The 13,758-nt window shown below is 28.9% G+C and overlaps 1 protein-coding gene across 1 annotated transcript in view; it reads right to left on the bottom strand.

The window, feature by feature from the left end:
• The window catches only part of LOC113377667 (serine/threonine-protein kinase STK11), a 95,968-nt gene that overhangs the window by 16,643 nt on the left and 65,567 nt on the right, over positions 1-13,758 (bottom strand). The window lies entirely within an intron of this gene.

Here is a 13,758-nt window from a genome sequence, read left to right as displayed (position 1 = left end):
GTAAAAAAGCATCCGAACCATATAATTTCTAATTACAATCAAAACATGTAGTTTGCCAATAAAATTCGATTAGTGTGCATTAGGATCAGGATTAGGTATTATGGACTGCTTCAAATAAATCCGCTATAAAATTTTAATACTAAATATTGCCAATAATTGATGTCTTACTTTTATTTTGATCATGTGGTTTATTATGAGTTTATACGATTTGTAGATCTTTACTTTCTTGACCTATTTTGGAAGATGAATATGCTACTATGATACTACGGATACTATACCATACTACGGATACCATAGATAAAAGAAGAGTATGGATACTACTCATGATAAGTCAGTCCGAAAACAAGTTTACCCCAAATTAAGCTCACTGGTACTTTATAAAACCAGAAAAATACGAATATGATTATTATAAGATATGGCATTACGAAAAAGACAATGTAAATCATCATTAAGTGATTATGCAAGTAATAAAATATTTACAGTAATATAATAGTATTAATACATATTAGTGGATTATTAACCGAAAAGAATTTATGCCAGTAAATTAATAGTTGTGAAGTTTGTAAAGGTCCATCGAAAACAAATGAAGTAACTATACTATTTATTATTAATTATCTCTGTGCTTCTCTGGCTCACGAAACAAGTTGTGTAATTTTTTTATATGTCCTATAATCGAGTGCAGTTGTTGTGCGTGTTAGCATTTTTTTGAATATTCGTTTTTGTGTAAGAAAAATTATTCAACAACATGTCTGCATTGAATCTGGTGAAAGATGAGGTTAAAGAATGCCCCTTGTGTTCAGAAATACTTGAAGGGGACGATGTAAATTTTTTTCCTTGTGCCTGTTTGCTCCAGGTTTGTCGATTCTGTTGGCACCGACTTAGGACAGATGGTATCGGATGCCCAGCATGTTGGAATGTCTATTCTGAAGTCCCTGCAGAATTTTCACCTGTAAGTCAAGAAGAAAAGGCGGCTCTCAAAGCAAAAAAACGATACCTGGACCAGCAACGTAAGCAGAAGATATATGAGAATAAAAGACACCTAACCAATATGAGAATATTACAAAAAAATTTGGTTGTTGTTGTTGGCCTGCCCTTGAGATTGGCCGATTCTAAAGTCTTAAAAAAGGACGAATTCTTTGGCAAGTTTGGTAGGGTGCAGAAGGTCATAGTTAATCAAACTACATCATATGCTGGACCACAGGGGCCATCAGCTACTGCATATGTCACTTATTTGAAAAGCATTGATGCACTGCGAGCTATTAAATTAACTAATAATATTTTAATTGATGGTAGACGATTAAAAGCAAGACTAGGTTTCACTAAATACTGCAGCCAATTTATAAAAAACATAGCTTGCAGAAAACAAGGCTGCATTTATCTTCATAAGCTAGATACCGAAGCCAGTTTCACAAAAGAAGATATACACCAAGGAAGGCATCAAGAGTATGAAAGAAAATTGTATGCGCTATCATTAGAAAAATCGTGTAATAAATCTGATCGCTGCGCATCTGCAGTAGTCAGTAATGATTCGGATTTTTACCAAACACAGTTAGTCTCTGATAACGTCTTCGTAGTGCCGCCACCTTTAGTATCTTCGCAGAGTAAAGAAGTATGGCCCAGCTCGAATACAAATATTAGTTGTAAGTTAGGAAAGTTTCAGAATGGGAAAAAACAGCTGACACAATGCAATTCTTCAAAGACCAATAATTCTGAACTTTCTGAACAATTTTCTTTTAATAATTCTTTACAGAGTGGAAGCAGTGGAGATAGAACTCCTGAATCTTGCCGTCACAGTAACGATTATAAATCTTTTCCCAGCTTAACATTCCAAAAAATTGATACATGGGTTAGAAATGAAAGACTATATAAAGAAGAGCTTAGCCAGAAGGTAGAAAGCGGTAATTTTTCGGACCACTCCGAAATATCCAATATTGAAGATAAGCTCCATTGCTCTACACCATTATGTGATGAATATTTAAATACTGATAGGCATGACACTAATTCTGTACAAAACAAATGCTTGAATGATGATTCCTTGTGTGAAAAGTCATCATTAACATATAACAATTCCATAAACATTGCAGTAAAAGATTTAAATCATACTTCAGTATCTCATGATAGTATTATATATACAAAATGTACGATGAGCACTAATTCAAATTTTATTGAGTGTTCAGACAATACAATCGACTCTTCAAATGACTACTGGCAGTCAGAATTGAAATTTTTAAATCCAATGAACCAAAGATTACACAAATTGAACTCGTCAAGAATCGTTGATTCCAAATTGTTGATTAGAAATGAGGTAAGATTAAATAAACAGCATAATATTCCATCTGATGTAGGAGACCATCCTTCATTAGACGAGAAGTTATACAAGTCAAAACCAATTACCAACGATGTATCCCGTTTTTTAATGGATTGTTTAACGGAAAAAAATCTGGAAAATACTAATGCACAAGAGTTATTTATTGTAAAAAATGGTTGTGGTGAACCTTCTGATCTTAATTTTAATCGCTTCTCATCATCAGATGATGATTTAGGTTTTGATCCATTTGAAGAGACCCAGAAAGCATTTGCATCGATGGATTTGGAAGAGGTTCTTAAACAAAGCGCTAAAGCAGATGGACCTTCTTCGTCACAACAGCAACTGTATATAAACTGTAGTATAAATATGTCAACTGATTGGGCAAAGTTAGACCCAGCCATAGTGAGTTCTTCTTGGACGCCTGGGCATAACTTTGAGAATAGATATATGAGCCAACTTCGAACACATACGCATGATTTAAACTCAATTAACTGTTTAAATGTTGCCCACCCATCAAATGATCAGGTTATCCAATTTGGTTATAAGAAAAATCCTGCTAGGGAGCCGCCTCAGTATTTAAATACGAGTTCTTATGATAAAAATACTGATTTGCGTAATACAGATCTTAATAATAATAATAAAACTAGGGTTCTGCCTATTCCGACGCAAAGTGAGTGGGACGAGTCAGAGCGGGCATATTACGCCACTGCACCATGGAATCGTAATAGAAATAACTTTAAGATATGGGAACCCCTAATATCTCAGAAGAGCACAGCTGATGGAACCAATGGCAGTGAAGTCCATATTGAATAATTTTAATGTAGCTGATATAATTTATGATATTAGTTTTGTTTATATAATTGAAAAAAAGATAGTTAAGAAATATATTCGTGTTTATACATATATTGAATTGAGACATATTCTTGAAATGTTAATTTGCATCCAAATCGTCAAAGTAAAAGAACAATAAATAATAATCTATTTATTTAGTACGTTTCGGTACTATACTATGTTAAACGGTATGTGTGTCATCATTCAGCAATTTTATTTTAAACAATATCACACCAGCAAAAAAACTTACAAATATATATGTATATATATAATATTCAACGTCGTATATATATATATATATATATATATATATATATATATATAAATATATATATATATATATATATATATATATATATTATAGCTTAGAACAAAGAATCCAAAAAGTATTAAAAAACAATAAAGTTTTTTTAATAAACTACCTTGATAAGATTTAAGCAAACAATATGATTAAGAAAAGAAGATGGATTTTTTAATTAATAAAATTGTTAAAAAAATAATGTACAGAAATATGATAATATCATCAAAATGAAAATGAACAGAATATTAAAAATGTTTAAAAATTAGACAGCTTTGGAAAGTTTTGAGAAAAAGTTACTGAAAAAATTAAATTAATTACCTGTATGTTTAAATATACACTAACACTTCTTCACTAAAAAGATTTTATCAAAAAATTAATTTATAAGTTTCTTTTCTTTTTTTCGAATTTTGTAAATCAAAATTTCTATGAATTATGTATTTTTTAAGTTCTTCGTTATTTGAGACTCAAACAATTGAAATTGAATTATAAAAATTCATGAAAGTTTGGAATGATAGTCCGCGCTTTTAGGACACAATCTGAAAAGAACGATCCTTTAAAAAATTATAAAAAAAATCAAAACTTTTTAAGACATAACCAGAAATTTTATTTTAGTATTAGCGTTTATTTGCATGACTGTAGATTTAGAAAATATACCCAGTTTCAAAAAATTTAATGTTTCTTCGAAAGTGCTGGGTTATTTACAGCAATATCTATATTTTATAAATATCTAATTTTGATACAGATGTTTTCAAAATTTATTCATTCATACTAATGAACAATATCATATGTCTACATCGTAACAAAATTTATTGAAGTGGTATTTTTATGGAAATATGTATATGCATGTATATACAAATATAATATTTGTAATATTTTAATGATGTTGGGTGATAACTAAAGTCATACGATATGCAATTCAATTAAAAACATAAATAATATATTTAATTAGATAAAGGTATATTGACACAGAATAGATTATTTGATTTATATTCTACATTTTCAGATATCTTTTGAAATGATAGTTAAAAATTTAAGAGCATCCGATGTCAAAACTATTGATGCTCTATAATGTGTTTGTTATTTAGCAGAACATGAATGACTTGTACCCAGACATCATTTGACCAAACTATCATACTACAATAAAATATATCTGTTAATTTGGTGCGAAATAAAAAAATTAAAGTGTCGTAAATAATTATGTAAATATTTCTTGAAATATGAACCCATTGGAATGGCATTGAAAATTATTAATGTAAAAATAATTTTCAAAATTTTACCTTATTTTATTTTTTGGTTATAGTATCATTGTTAATTAAATTTGAAAAAATAAAAAATATTTAAACTTATTTATTGTGTTTCTTTTGGTATTAACTAACTAGTGAATAATGACACATATTTAGTGCCGAAACGCATGTGCTTGGTAATGAATTGCTCATATTAACTTCCCGAAGAAGAAGTTTATGTTTTCATAAAAAAATCCGATTCGCTAATTTTATGATTTCTCGACGTTTCAAGCCATTCTGAATCGAATGAGACCAAATTTAGAAAAAGTATGTTTGTGTATGTGTGTGAACAAATTTTTTGTCGTAAATCGACGTTTTCTCAAAAACGGCTGGATCGATTTTTGGAAAATCTTGGAAATATTAGCGAAGAGCAGGGCAAGAGTATCCACCAAAATATCAGGACTTTGGATGAGAGATATCAAGGAAGGTGGGACATCCACATGATGCCTGCAATTGCTGGAGCTTGAAATCAGCCAGACCTTGCCCATGCTCGAAAATCACAAAAAAAGATTTTTGAAGGCATAAAATGAAAATATTATATTTTTTATTGTAATTTGAAGAATTAGCATATTGTTATATCTCAAAAACTAGAACTATTAGCAAATTTCTGTTACTGTATTTGGAATTGCTTGAAAACTTTTATAAGATCTCAGGAAAAAAATTTAGTGTCGCGCAGTGTAATTAAGAAAATTTCTGGATTTCATTCTAGAAAATGAAGATAACGAAAATAATTCTTAAGTACAGTAGTAGTTGCATAAGTTAAAATTGAAAAATAGTTCATTGTATATAACATAAGTAAATTTTATTAACATCATGCTAATGTAAAGTAATTTTAGACTTTCAGGTCACAAATCTATTCCCGATGTATTCGACTTTTTTATAAATATATAATAATAAATTCAAAATAAAAACTACATTTTACTTTAAATTATATAAAAACGCAAAAAATAATTTTATACTGGTTTTATACAAGTTTCAGCACCAACAGTATTATGCTACAATTTTGTTTTCAATTCTTAAATAAGAATAAATCTATCGATTGATAAGTCAAAACTATTTGAATAATGGCTTTTCATTCATTATTGGTTAATATACGAGTATAGTGTTATCATATGGTGTGTTACCTTTCTCTGTAAAGTTTTAGAAAATTCAAGGGCAACAGACCAATTTTCTACACTACTTCGCGGTATCTTTTTAATTCTTCAAACGTTTTGGTGTGTATTTAAAAGACCTGTGTGGTGGCTTTAGACTAAAATGCTTTAAAAGTTGCATAGATAGTTGAGGATATTATAATGGAAAACCAATAACATAATTAAATTGAAATTTTTTATCTTTTTGGATAAAACCAAACTATTTTTTTTATTGATTTGCAACTTGACAAAATTATTTTCATGGACGGAGTTTGGCCCTTCAGCAAACCGATAGATATAATAGGTACGGCATATATTTCATTAATGGCCGCATTCTCTACTTTTCGAACCAGGACAGAAATTGACCTTCTCATTTTGATTTTTTAAACCGATGTATTTTATTGATTAACTTCTTGATATAGTTTTTTGTTTTGCTTTTTCTAAGATGTAATTCTTGTGAAATCGTGAGGTATTTTCCTAATAACTCAACAATATTCAAACAGTTTACTCAGAAGCTTAAATCTTTGTTATCTGTACTTTCATTCTGTCTACAAAATTCTAAATTACGCGTTGAACGTGAGATTCAAATTAAAGAGACGATTATCAAGAATACTTTTTTTCATAAAAGACTTGCTATTCAAAAAGTGTTCAATGTGGCTGCATCTTTTTATACGAAATACAGGAACCAAATGATTTTTTTGGTTTATGTAAATGTTTTTGTGCATCTAGATCTACTATATGTTTCTGGTCGTCATAGCCCTGCATCTAAGCCGGAATTGCGAATAACAATCACGGTTAATACATGGTTAAGTTAGTCATGTAGACTTAAGTTTATAGATTTTAATTGTTTTACTTTGGATTTTAAGTGGAACTTGGCCGCAGAACTTGGGCCGGAACCCCTTTTGGTCGGAAACCCATTTTGCAATTCTTGCTACCTTATAATTATGCCTCCGATTGACAGCATTGATCAGTTTAATCAAAGATCAAACTAAATCAAATCGTTTTTACCCAATGAACTACAAAATATAACAAAAGCTGCTAGCACAGACTAAATTTTTTTATGCCCACTATATATTGCATATGTTATAGGAATTATCCCAAATGAAGATAAAGTCATCAAAATTAAAAATACAATTCATTCAACAAAACAACAGCGTATTCTTAAGCATATATAAAAATAACAAAATATATGTACGAATACGAAAACATCTCACCGCATTTAAAATAATGAAAATGTATTTTGAAATTTCTGTAATATTTGCACATGTGATCACCAAAGTCAGATCTAACATACATTAAAATATATACACAAACAATATATTACATATATATATATATATATATATATATATATATATATATATATGCCAAATTACAAGATGTTAATGAGTTTAATAAATATAAGATCAGAATTGGTAAGATATTGTTTGGAATAAACCAATGATTTCAATTATTTATATTAACTACATTTGACTGAATAAATTTAATATTATATATTGATAAATATTTATAATAAGACTTAGGTTGAAATATATAAAAATTTCTAGAAAAAGTGACAAAAAAAACAAATTTAAATTCTAAACTAGTAGGGTGTATGGCATCGTGCCTTAAGGCAAATTGCTTGAACTACCCGTACCGTAACAAAATGTTCGAGGGATATTGAATGTTTTCAGATAGATTATTATAAATATTGTAACATTGTCTAATATTTATAAGAATTATATAAACTGAAATGCAAAGTTGAAATTATTTGTTTGAAGTATATTAGAACTTTAGTCAGAATTGAGAATAAAATTTGAATTATTTACGAAAAAAAAAATTTTTAAAAAGAAAATCGAAAAAAAAAATTTGAAACAATTTTTTTTCCAAAATTAATTATTTTGTTAAAGTAAGCAGAAAGTTCTTTGAATCATTTAAATCGGATGCTTAGTTCCCACAAAAACTGCCATTTTTTGCACATTTAGCTCTGTATCTTCGAAATGGCTAAGCCTGTCTTTGCTAAAAACTAATAACCACTTCTCCCAATCATTACTAATTGAATGTTTTTAGATCATTCAAATTGGATGATCTCCGTTCTCTCAAAAACTCAATTTCTATTTTCTGCACTCTTTGCTTTTTATCTCCGTAACTGCTGGACCTGCCTTTGCCAAAAACTAATCAGCCTTTCTCCCTATCGATAAGAATCGAATGTTTTTTGAAACATTGAAATCGGTTGATCCGTGCGCCCGAAAACGTGACTGGAAATTTGTATCCATACATACATACACACACACACGCACACACATCCATTTTTTCTGGGGTATACTAAAATGTTCAGAAACCTTCAAAACGTCGAGAAATGCAAAAATTTTCAATTTCGATTTTTGGACGATTACAATAACTTACCCTACGGAAAGTTAATAATCAATTACCATTAACTATTTATTATTTTAAATAATAATACTTGAAATATTTTAAAATTATGTATATAAAAATTGGTAAATTTATAATGGATGAATCATTAAACGCATAATTTGCTTTGGAATTTAAAACAGATATTTTTAACTGGGTGTATATCTTCTAATTGTTATTATACTTTAAATCTATACTACAGCATTGTTTTTACTGTTATTTCATTTGTTAAATATATCATTCAAATACATTAAAAGAATGCTGGCGCATTGTTTATAAAAATGTTATGGTCTAATAGTCGATTGATATAACATGTTCATTGTTCAAGTAGAATTAAAGTAGTCTTGTTTATTACACATAGTATTTATATCATGTGATGTATCAGGTGTTCTCAAAACATTATATATCACAAGAGTGATGTCACTATTAAAAACATGACATGTCACTATCAGATAAATGCTAATACATCGAATAAATTTAAGGAAACACTTTGGTTTCCTTGTAGGAATGCTACGAAGTTACAAAAACTAATACCAACAGCTTACAGAACTATAATAAAGGCTAACATCTTATAAAGAGTCTCAGTTAAGAGAAAAATTGTTCAAAGAAAAATGTATAGAATTCGAAAAGTACGTTCTAGTACGAGTATTTTTTGTATAATTTACGGTTCTAATTATAAGAATAATTGACATAATATGAAGATAAACACAATTATGCAATAGTAATGGGGGAACGGCTAGTAAATAGAATATAGCAATTCTGCAGAGATTCAAGAACAAAATTTCAAAACAGATCGTAAACGCCCCGAACTGTCTACTTAACTGGCTATTACTTGAGGACTTGCATATACTTTCTATCGAATACATATGAGATAAACCAGTTTTTCACCAGATACAAGTCTCGGCTAAGCCAACATCCGAATCAAGAAGCTCAAATATTTGCTACCTAAGCAACTAAAGGGAAAAAATTGTAGTGATTGATTACATGCAATTAATTAAAAATTTAATGCAATAATAATACGAAGAGCTATCAAAGGATTGTTATCCTTCACACACCATCTTTTGTAATTGTCTACAATTGTAGCTTAATGTACTTATTGTATATAAAACAAAAAGTAAAGTTTGGTCTGACCACTCCTCAAAACATGTGAGGAATTGGTAACCAGTGCGAATACGTTGAGTTTTTTGTTGAAAAATAATGCTAAAGTATATTAAAAATGATATTTGTATATGCCGTTAGATGTCAGCAAAAAATGAACTCTGGCTCTAAGGTATTTCCCGTTTTACAAAACCCAGAATTAACTATGAAGCATCTATTTCATTTAAATGATGACAAAATCGAATAAAATAATTTAAGAATAAATAGTAAATACTAGTATGTGAACTAATTAAAGATAATTTAAGAATTTTTCAAAAAATAGCTATTTTTGCGGCACGGTTTAACTGAGTTTAGTTTGATTTGCGATGGTTCACTCTGGTTACCAACAAAAGTTTTTATAAATGACTAAATGAACTTTTCATCAAAATTGTTTTTATTATAAAAAATGCAATTTTTAAAAAATAAAATTACAATTGAAAACACAATTTATGGATAAACAATGTACATAGTATGTACTACATAGTATAGTATGTACTACATACTATGACAATTTCTAACAAAAACATAGTATCAAAATAATTTTAATAACTTTAAGTAATATAATGTAATTTAAAATAAAACATTAATTTAATTACATGTGAATTATCTTATAAAATATAATTCAGTATTGTTGGTTTTATTCTGCAAGTCTTGAAATGTGTTAAAATGAATAGGTTCGAGTAGTAGCATACAGCTATAATAAGCGTTCAAAAAAGTTTAGTATAAAGATAATTTTAACTTCCTATAGGGTAAGTTATAGTAATCGCAAAAAATCGACAACAAATTTTTTTATATAATGTTACATTTCAAATTCTCTGAACATTTTGGCATACCTCATTGTTAGTAAAAATTGATGTATGTATGTGTGTGCGTGTGTGTTTGTATGTGTGTGCGGATACCATTTTCGTCGATGATTTCGAGAACACTGATCAACCGATTTGAATGATTCATAAAACATTCAGTTCCCATTGACGGGAAAACGTACTGATTAGTTTTTGGCCGAGGCGGGACTAGCAGTTTCGAAGATACGGGTCAAAAAGTGCCAAAAATGGTAATTCAGTTTTTGAGACAACGGAGCGTCTGGTTTTAATGATTCAAAAAACATTTTACTTGTATTGAATAAACAACTGGTAAAATTTTTGAAAAGGCGGGTCTATCGGTTTCGGAAATACAATGAAAAAGGAAAAAAAGGCATTTGGCGGTCATAAATTATTATTAGACATATCATGAGATATTTCATAGAGATTTTGTTTGCATTTATATGGTTTCTGTACCAAGATTTATAATGTTTAACCGTTAGACGACGGCGCGGCGTTTACGCGCTTCGATGTATCGTCTCTAAAACAGCTACGCAGCGCGATTGCTTTGGATAAAAAGATCACAATTGCAAAAAAGTGTTAGTTTATCAAAAAAGTCCAACTTTTTCACAATATCCTAAATTCTTAAATGTGAAATTTTTTCGAAGTATTCAAAAAATTGTAAAGCTTTAAATTACGGTACAGAAACTTCTAGTAATTTGTCTTAAAGAACCACTAGTTTTTTTTTACTTAATTATTAAATTTAATATATTTTTATAGGCATCATCTTGAGCAAAGTTCAAATTAGTTGCCGCGTGCTGACATATTGACGTAGTATTTTAAACATATGCATCGACACGTATATAAAACACGAAACAAAATTCCGAATAGAGATGTACAATCTTAAAATATCGACATTGAGATAGAAATTGGCAAATTATTATTTTATATCCATTCAACGAAATTTACATATGAATAATTTTGGAATTTAGATTAAACATTAATATTGTTGATGCGCCACTTAAAATATAAATAATCATATCAAAAATAAAATATTTTTATTACCACAATTATATATCTGTTGCATCAATTATATATCAGACTATAATTTTTTGCGCAAGAATATAGAACGTCTTAATTATGAAATATTTAAAAAATTAAAAATTCCTTTTAGAGACATCAAAACAAAAATTAATTGAATGCTTTGTTTTCCATATTAAATAATAGCCACAATAAAAATGAGATTAATATATAGAAATCATTCAATATGATTCAAAATTGTAAAATAAGAGTATCAAAATATTTATTACTATACTAGCTGATTAGGTGACAGTTCTGTCAAAATGTTTTCAATTTCAAACAATGGTATGTTGTTTTTTGCATTTTTTTCTAATCATTTCTACAATATTATTATATTTTTATTATGATTCAAATCCTAAAAATTTCCCCTAACAAACTTCAAAAAATTTATTAAAATCCTAATAATCATTTAGAAGTTTTCTCTTTAATGTTTTCATACATCATTACAGAAAAATTTTATATATAAGATAAGAGAAATATTTATTACTATATAAGCATGTAGAGATATTTGGAAAAAAATAAGTTTTAAAGATTAAAATAAATTTAAAATAAAAAAAGAATTTGAAGCTTTCAAAATTACAGTACGGGAAGTAACAGCAATTTGCCTTAAGGCACGATGCCACTGCACCATTAGTTAAAATATAAAATCGAGACTGTGTTTTTTTTTAATACAAACTTTTCAATTAAAACTTCAGAATCGTAAAATATATTTTTATTTGTAAATTTCAGAAGCCAGAAATTGGAATAAAGTTTTGACAAAAAAATATTTTGATTACTAGCTATATAAACCAGAAGCAAATAATCATTTTATTTTACTTCCCGTAGGGTGAGTTACAGTAATCCCAAAAAAAATGAAAATGAAGGTTTTTATATATCATTACGTTTGAAAGGTTTTTGAACATTTTGGCATTCCTTATTTAAAAAAAATCATATATGTGTGTGTTTGATTAGATATTGACGGGGAAATGTGTTAATTAGTTTTTGGCAAAGGCGGGTCTAGCCGTTTCGAAGATATGGAACAAAAAGAGCCAAAAATGATAATTCAGTTTTTTAGTTAATGTAGCATCTGATTGCGACAATTCAAAATACATCTCACTTGTATTGACAAAATTAAGAACTGATTGTTGGGAATACAAGTTCAGTGAATTTGCAGACCCAATGGAAAAAGAAAAAAAAAACATTTGGCGGTCAAAAATTATCATTGGACATATGCACATCAAATTATCAGATATTTTATTGAGATCTTAATAATAAGTACAAATTTTGTTCACATTTCTATAGGTTCCGTACAAAGATTTATCCATAAGCTGTAACAAGGCGCCTTGGAAAAAGTTCAAAATTTTCAAAGAAAACCAAAATACCAAATTTTTCCAAAAGTTTGAAATTTCAAAAATATTTTAAAGCTATTTTAAAAAAATTGATTTCCAGTATGGAAAGTTCCAGCAGTTTGTTAAGGCACGATGTCATGTCCCACTAGTTTTTTTTTATTACCATATAAATTATAATCTGTTTCCAGAAAACATTCAGGAATTATATCGTAATTAACTTCCCGTAGGGTAAGTTATAGTAATCGCAAAAAAATCGAAAATGAAAATTTTTATATATCTTTTCGTTTCAGAGGTTTCTGAATATTTTGGCATACCTTAGAAAAAATGGATGTATGTGTGTGTGTATGTGCGTGCATGTGTGTATGTGTGTATGTGTGTTCGGGTACAAATTTTCGTCGACGATTTCGGGAACACGGTTTAACTGATTTCAATTATTCAAAAAACATTCGATTGCTGTTGATAAGAGACGTGCTGATTAGTTTTTGGCATAAGCAGGTCCAGCCGTTTCGAGGACACGGGGCAAAAAGTTTCATAAACGGTAACTCAATTTTTAAGAGAACGGCGTGTCCGATTTCAATAATCAAAAAACATTTTACTTGTATGACGAGATGAAGAATTGATCAAATTATCATAAAGGCAGGTCTAGCGGTTTTGGAGATCTAGTAAAAAAAAGTAAAAAAAAAATTGACGGTCAAAAATGATCATTACATCAAATTATCAGATATTTTATAGAGATTTTAACAATAAGTATAAATTTGTTTACATTTCTATGGGTTCCGCACCAATGTTTATCAGTTAGACGGCGATGCGGCGCTTACGCGCTTCGATATTTCGACTCTATGCAAAAGCAGTACGATTGCTTTGAAGAATTTCCAAAATATTTAAAAAAAAAATTTCTTCAAAAAGCCTTTTTTTCATAAAAAAGTAAATTTTTGTCAAAAAAAAAATTATTTCTCAAAAATCTAATTTTTTCAAAGTAAATTTTTCCTCAAAAATGTTAATCTTTTCAAAAAAAAAATAATTTTGGTACGGGAAGTTCCAGCATTTGCCTTAAGGCACGATGCCATGCTCCCCACTAATTTATAAATTAATCGATATGACAGCACATCAATATTCGATATTACGATATAGTCGAAAGTATCTCACGCGCCGGCCGTCGCCGTCCCTAAATC

Source organism: Ctenocephalides felis, unplaced genomic scaffold (assembly GCF_003426905.1).
Source record: "Ctenocephalides felis isolate EL2017-DRISC unplaced genomic scaffold, ASM342690v1 CF-g0.4_SCAFFOLD_01886, whole genome shotgun sequence".
Lineage (NCBI taxonomy): Eukaryota > Metazoa > Arthropoda > Insecta > Siphonaptera > Pulicidae > Ctenocephalides > Ctenocephalides felis.
This window is presented reverse-complemented; position numbering and strand designations above follow the sequence as displayed.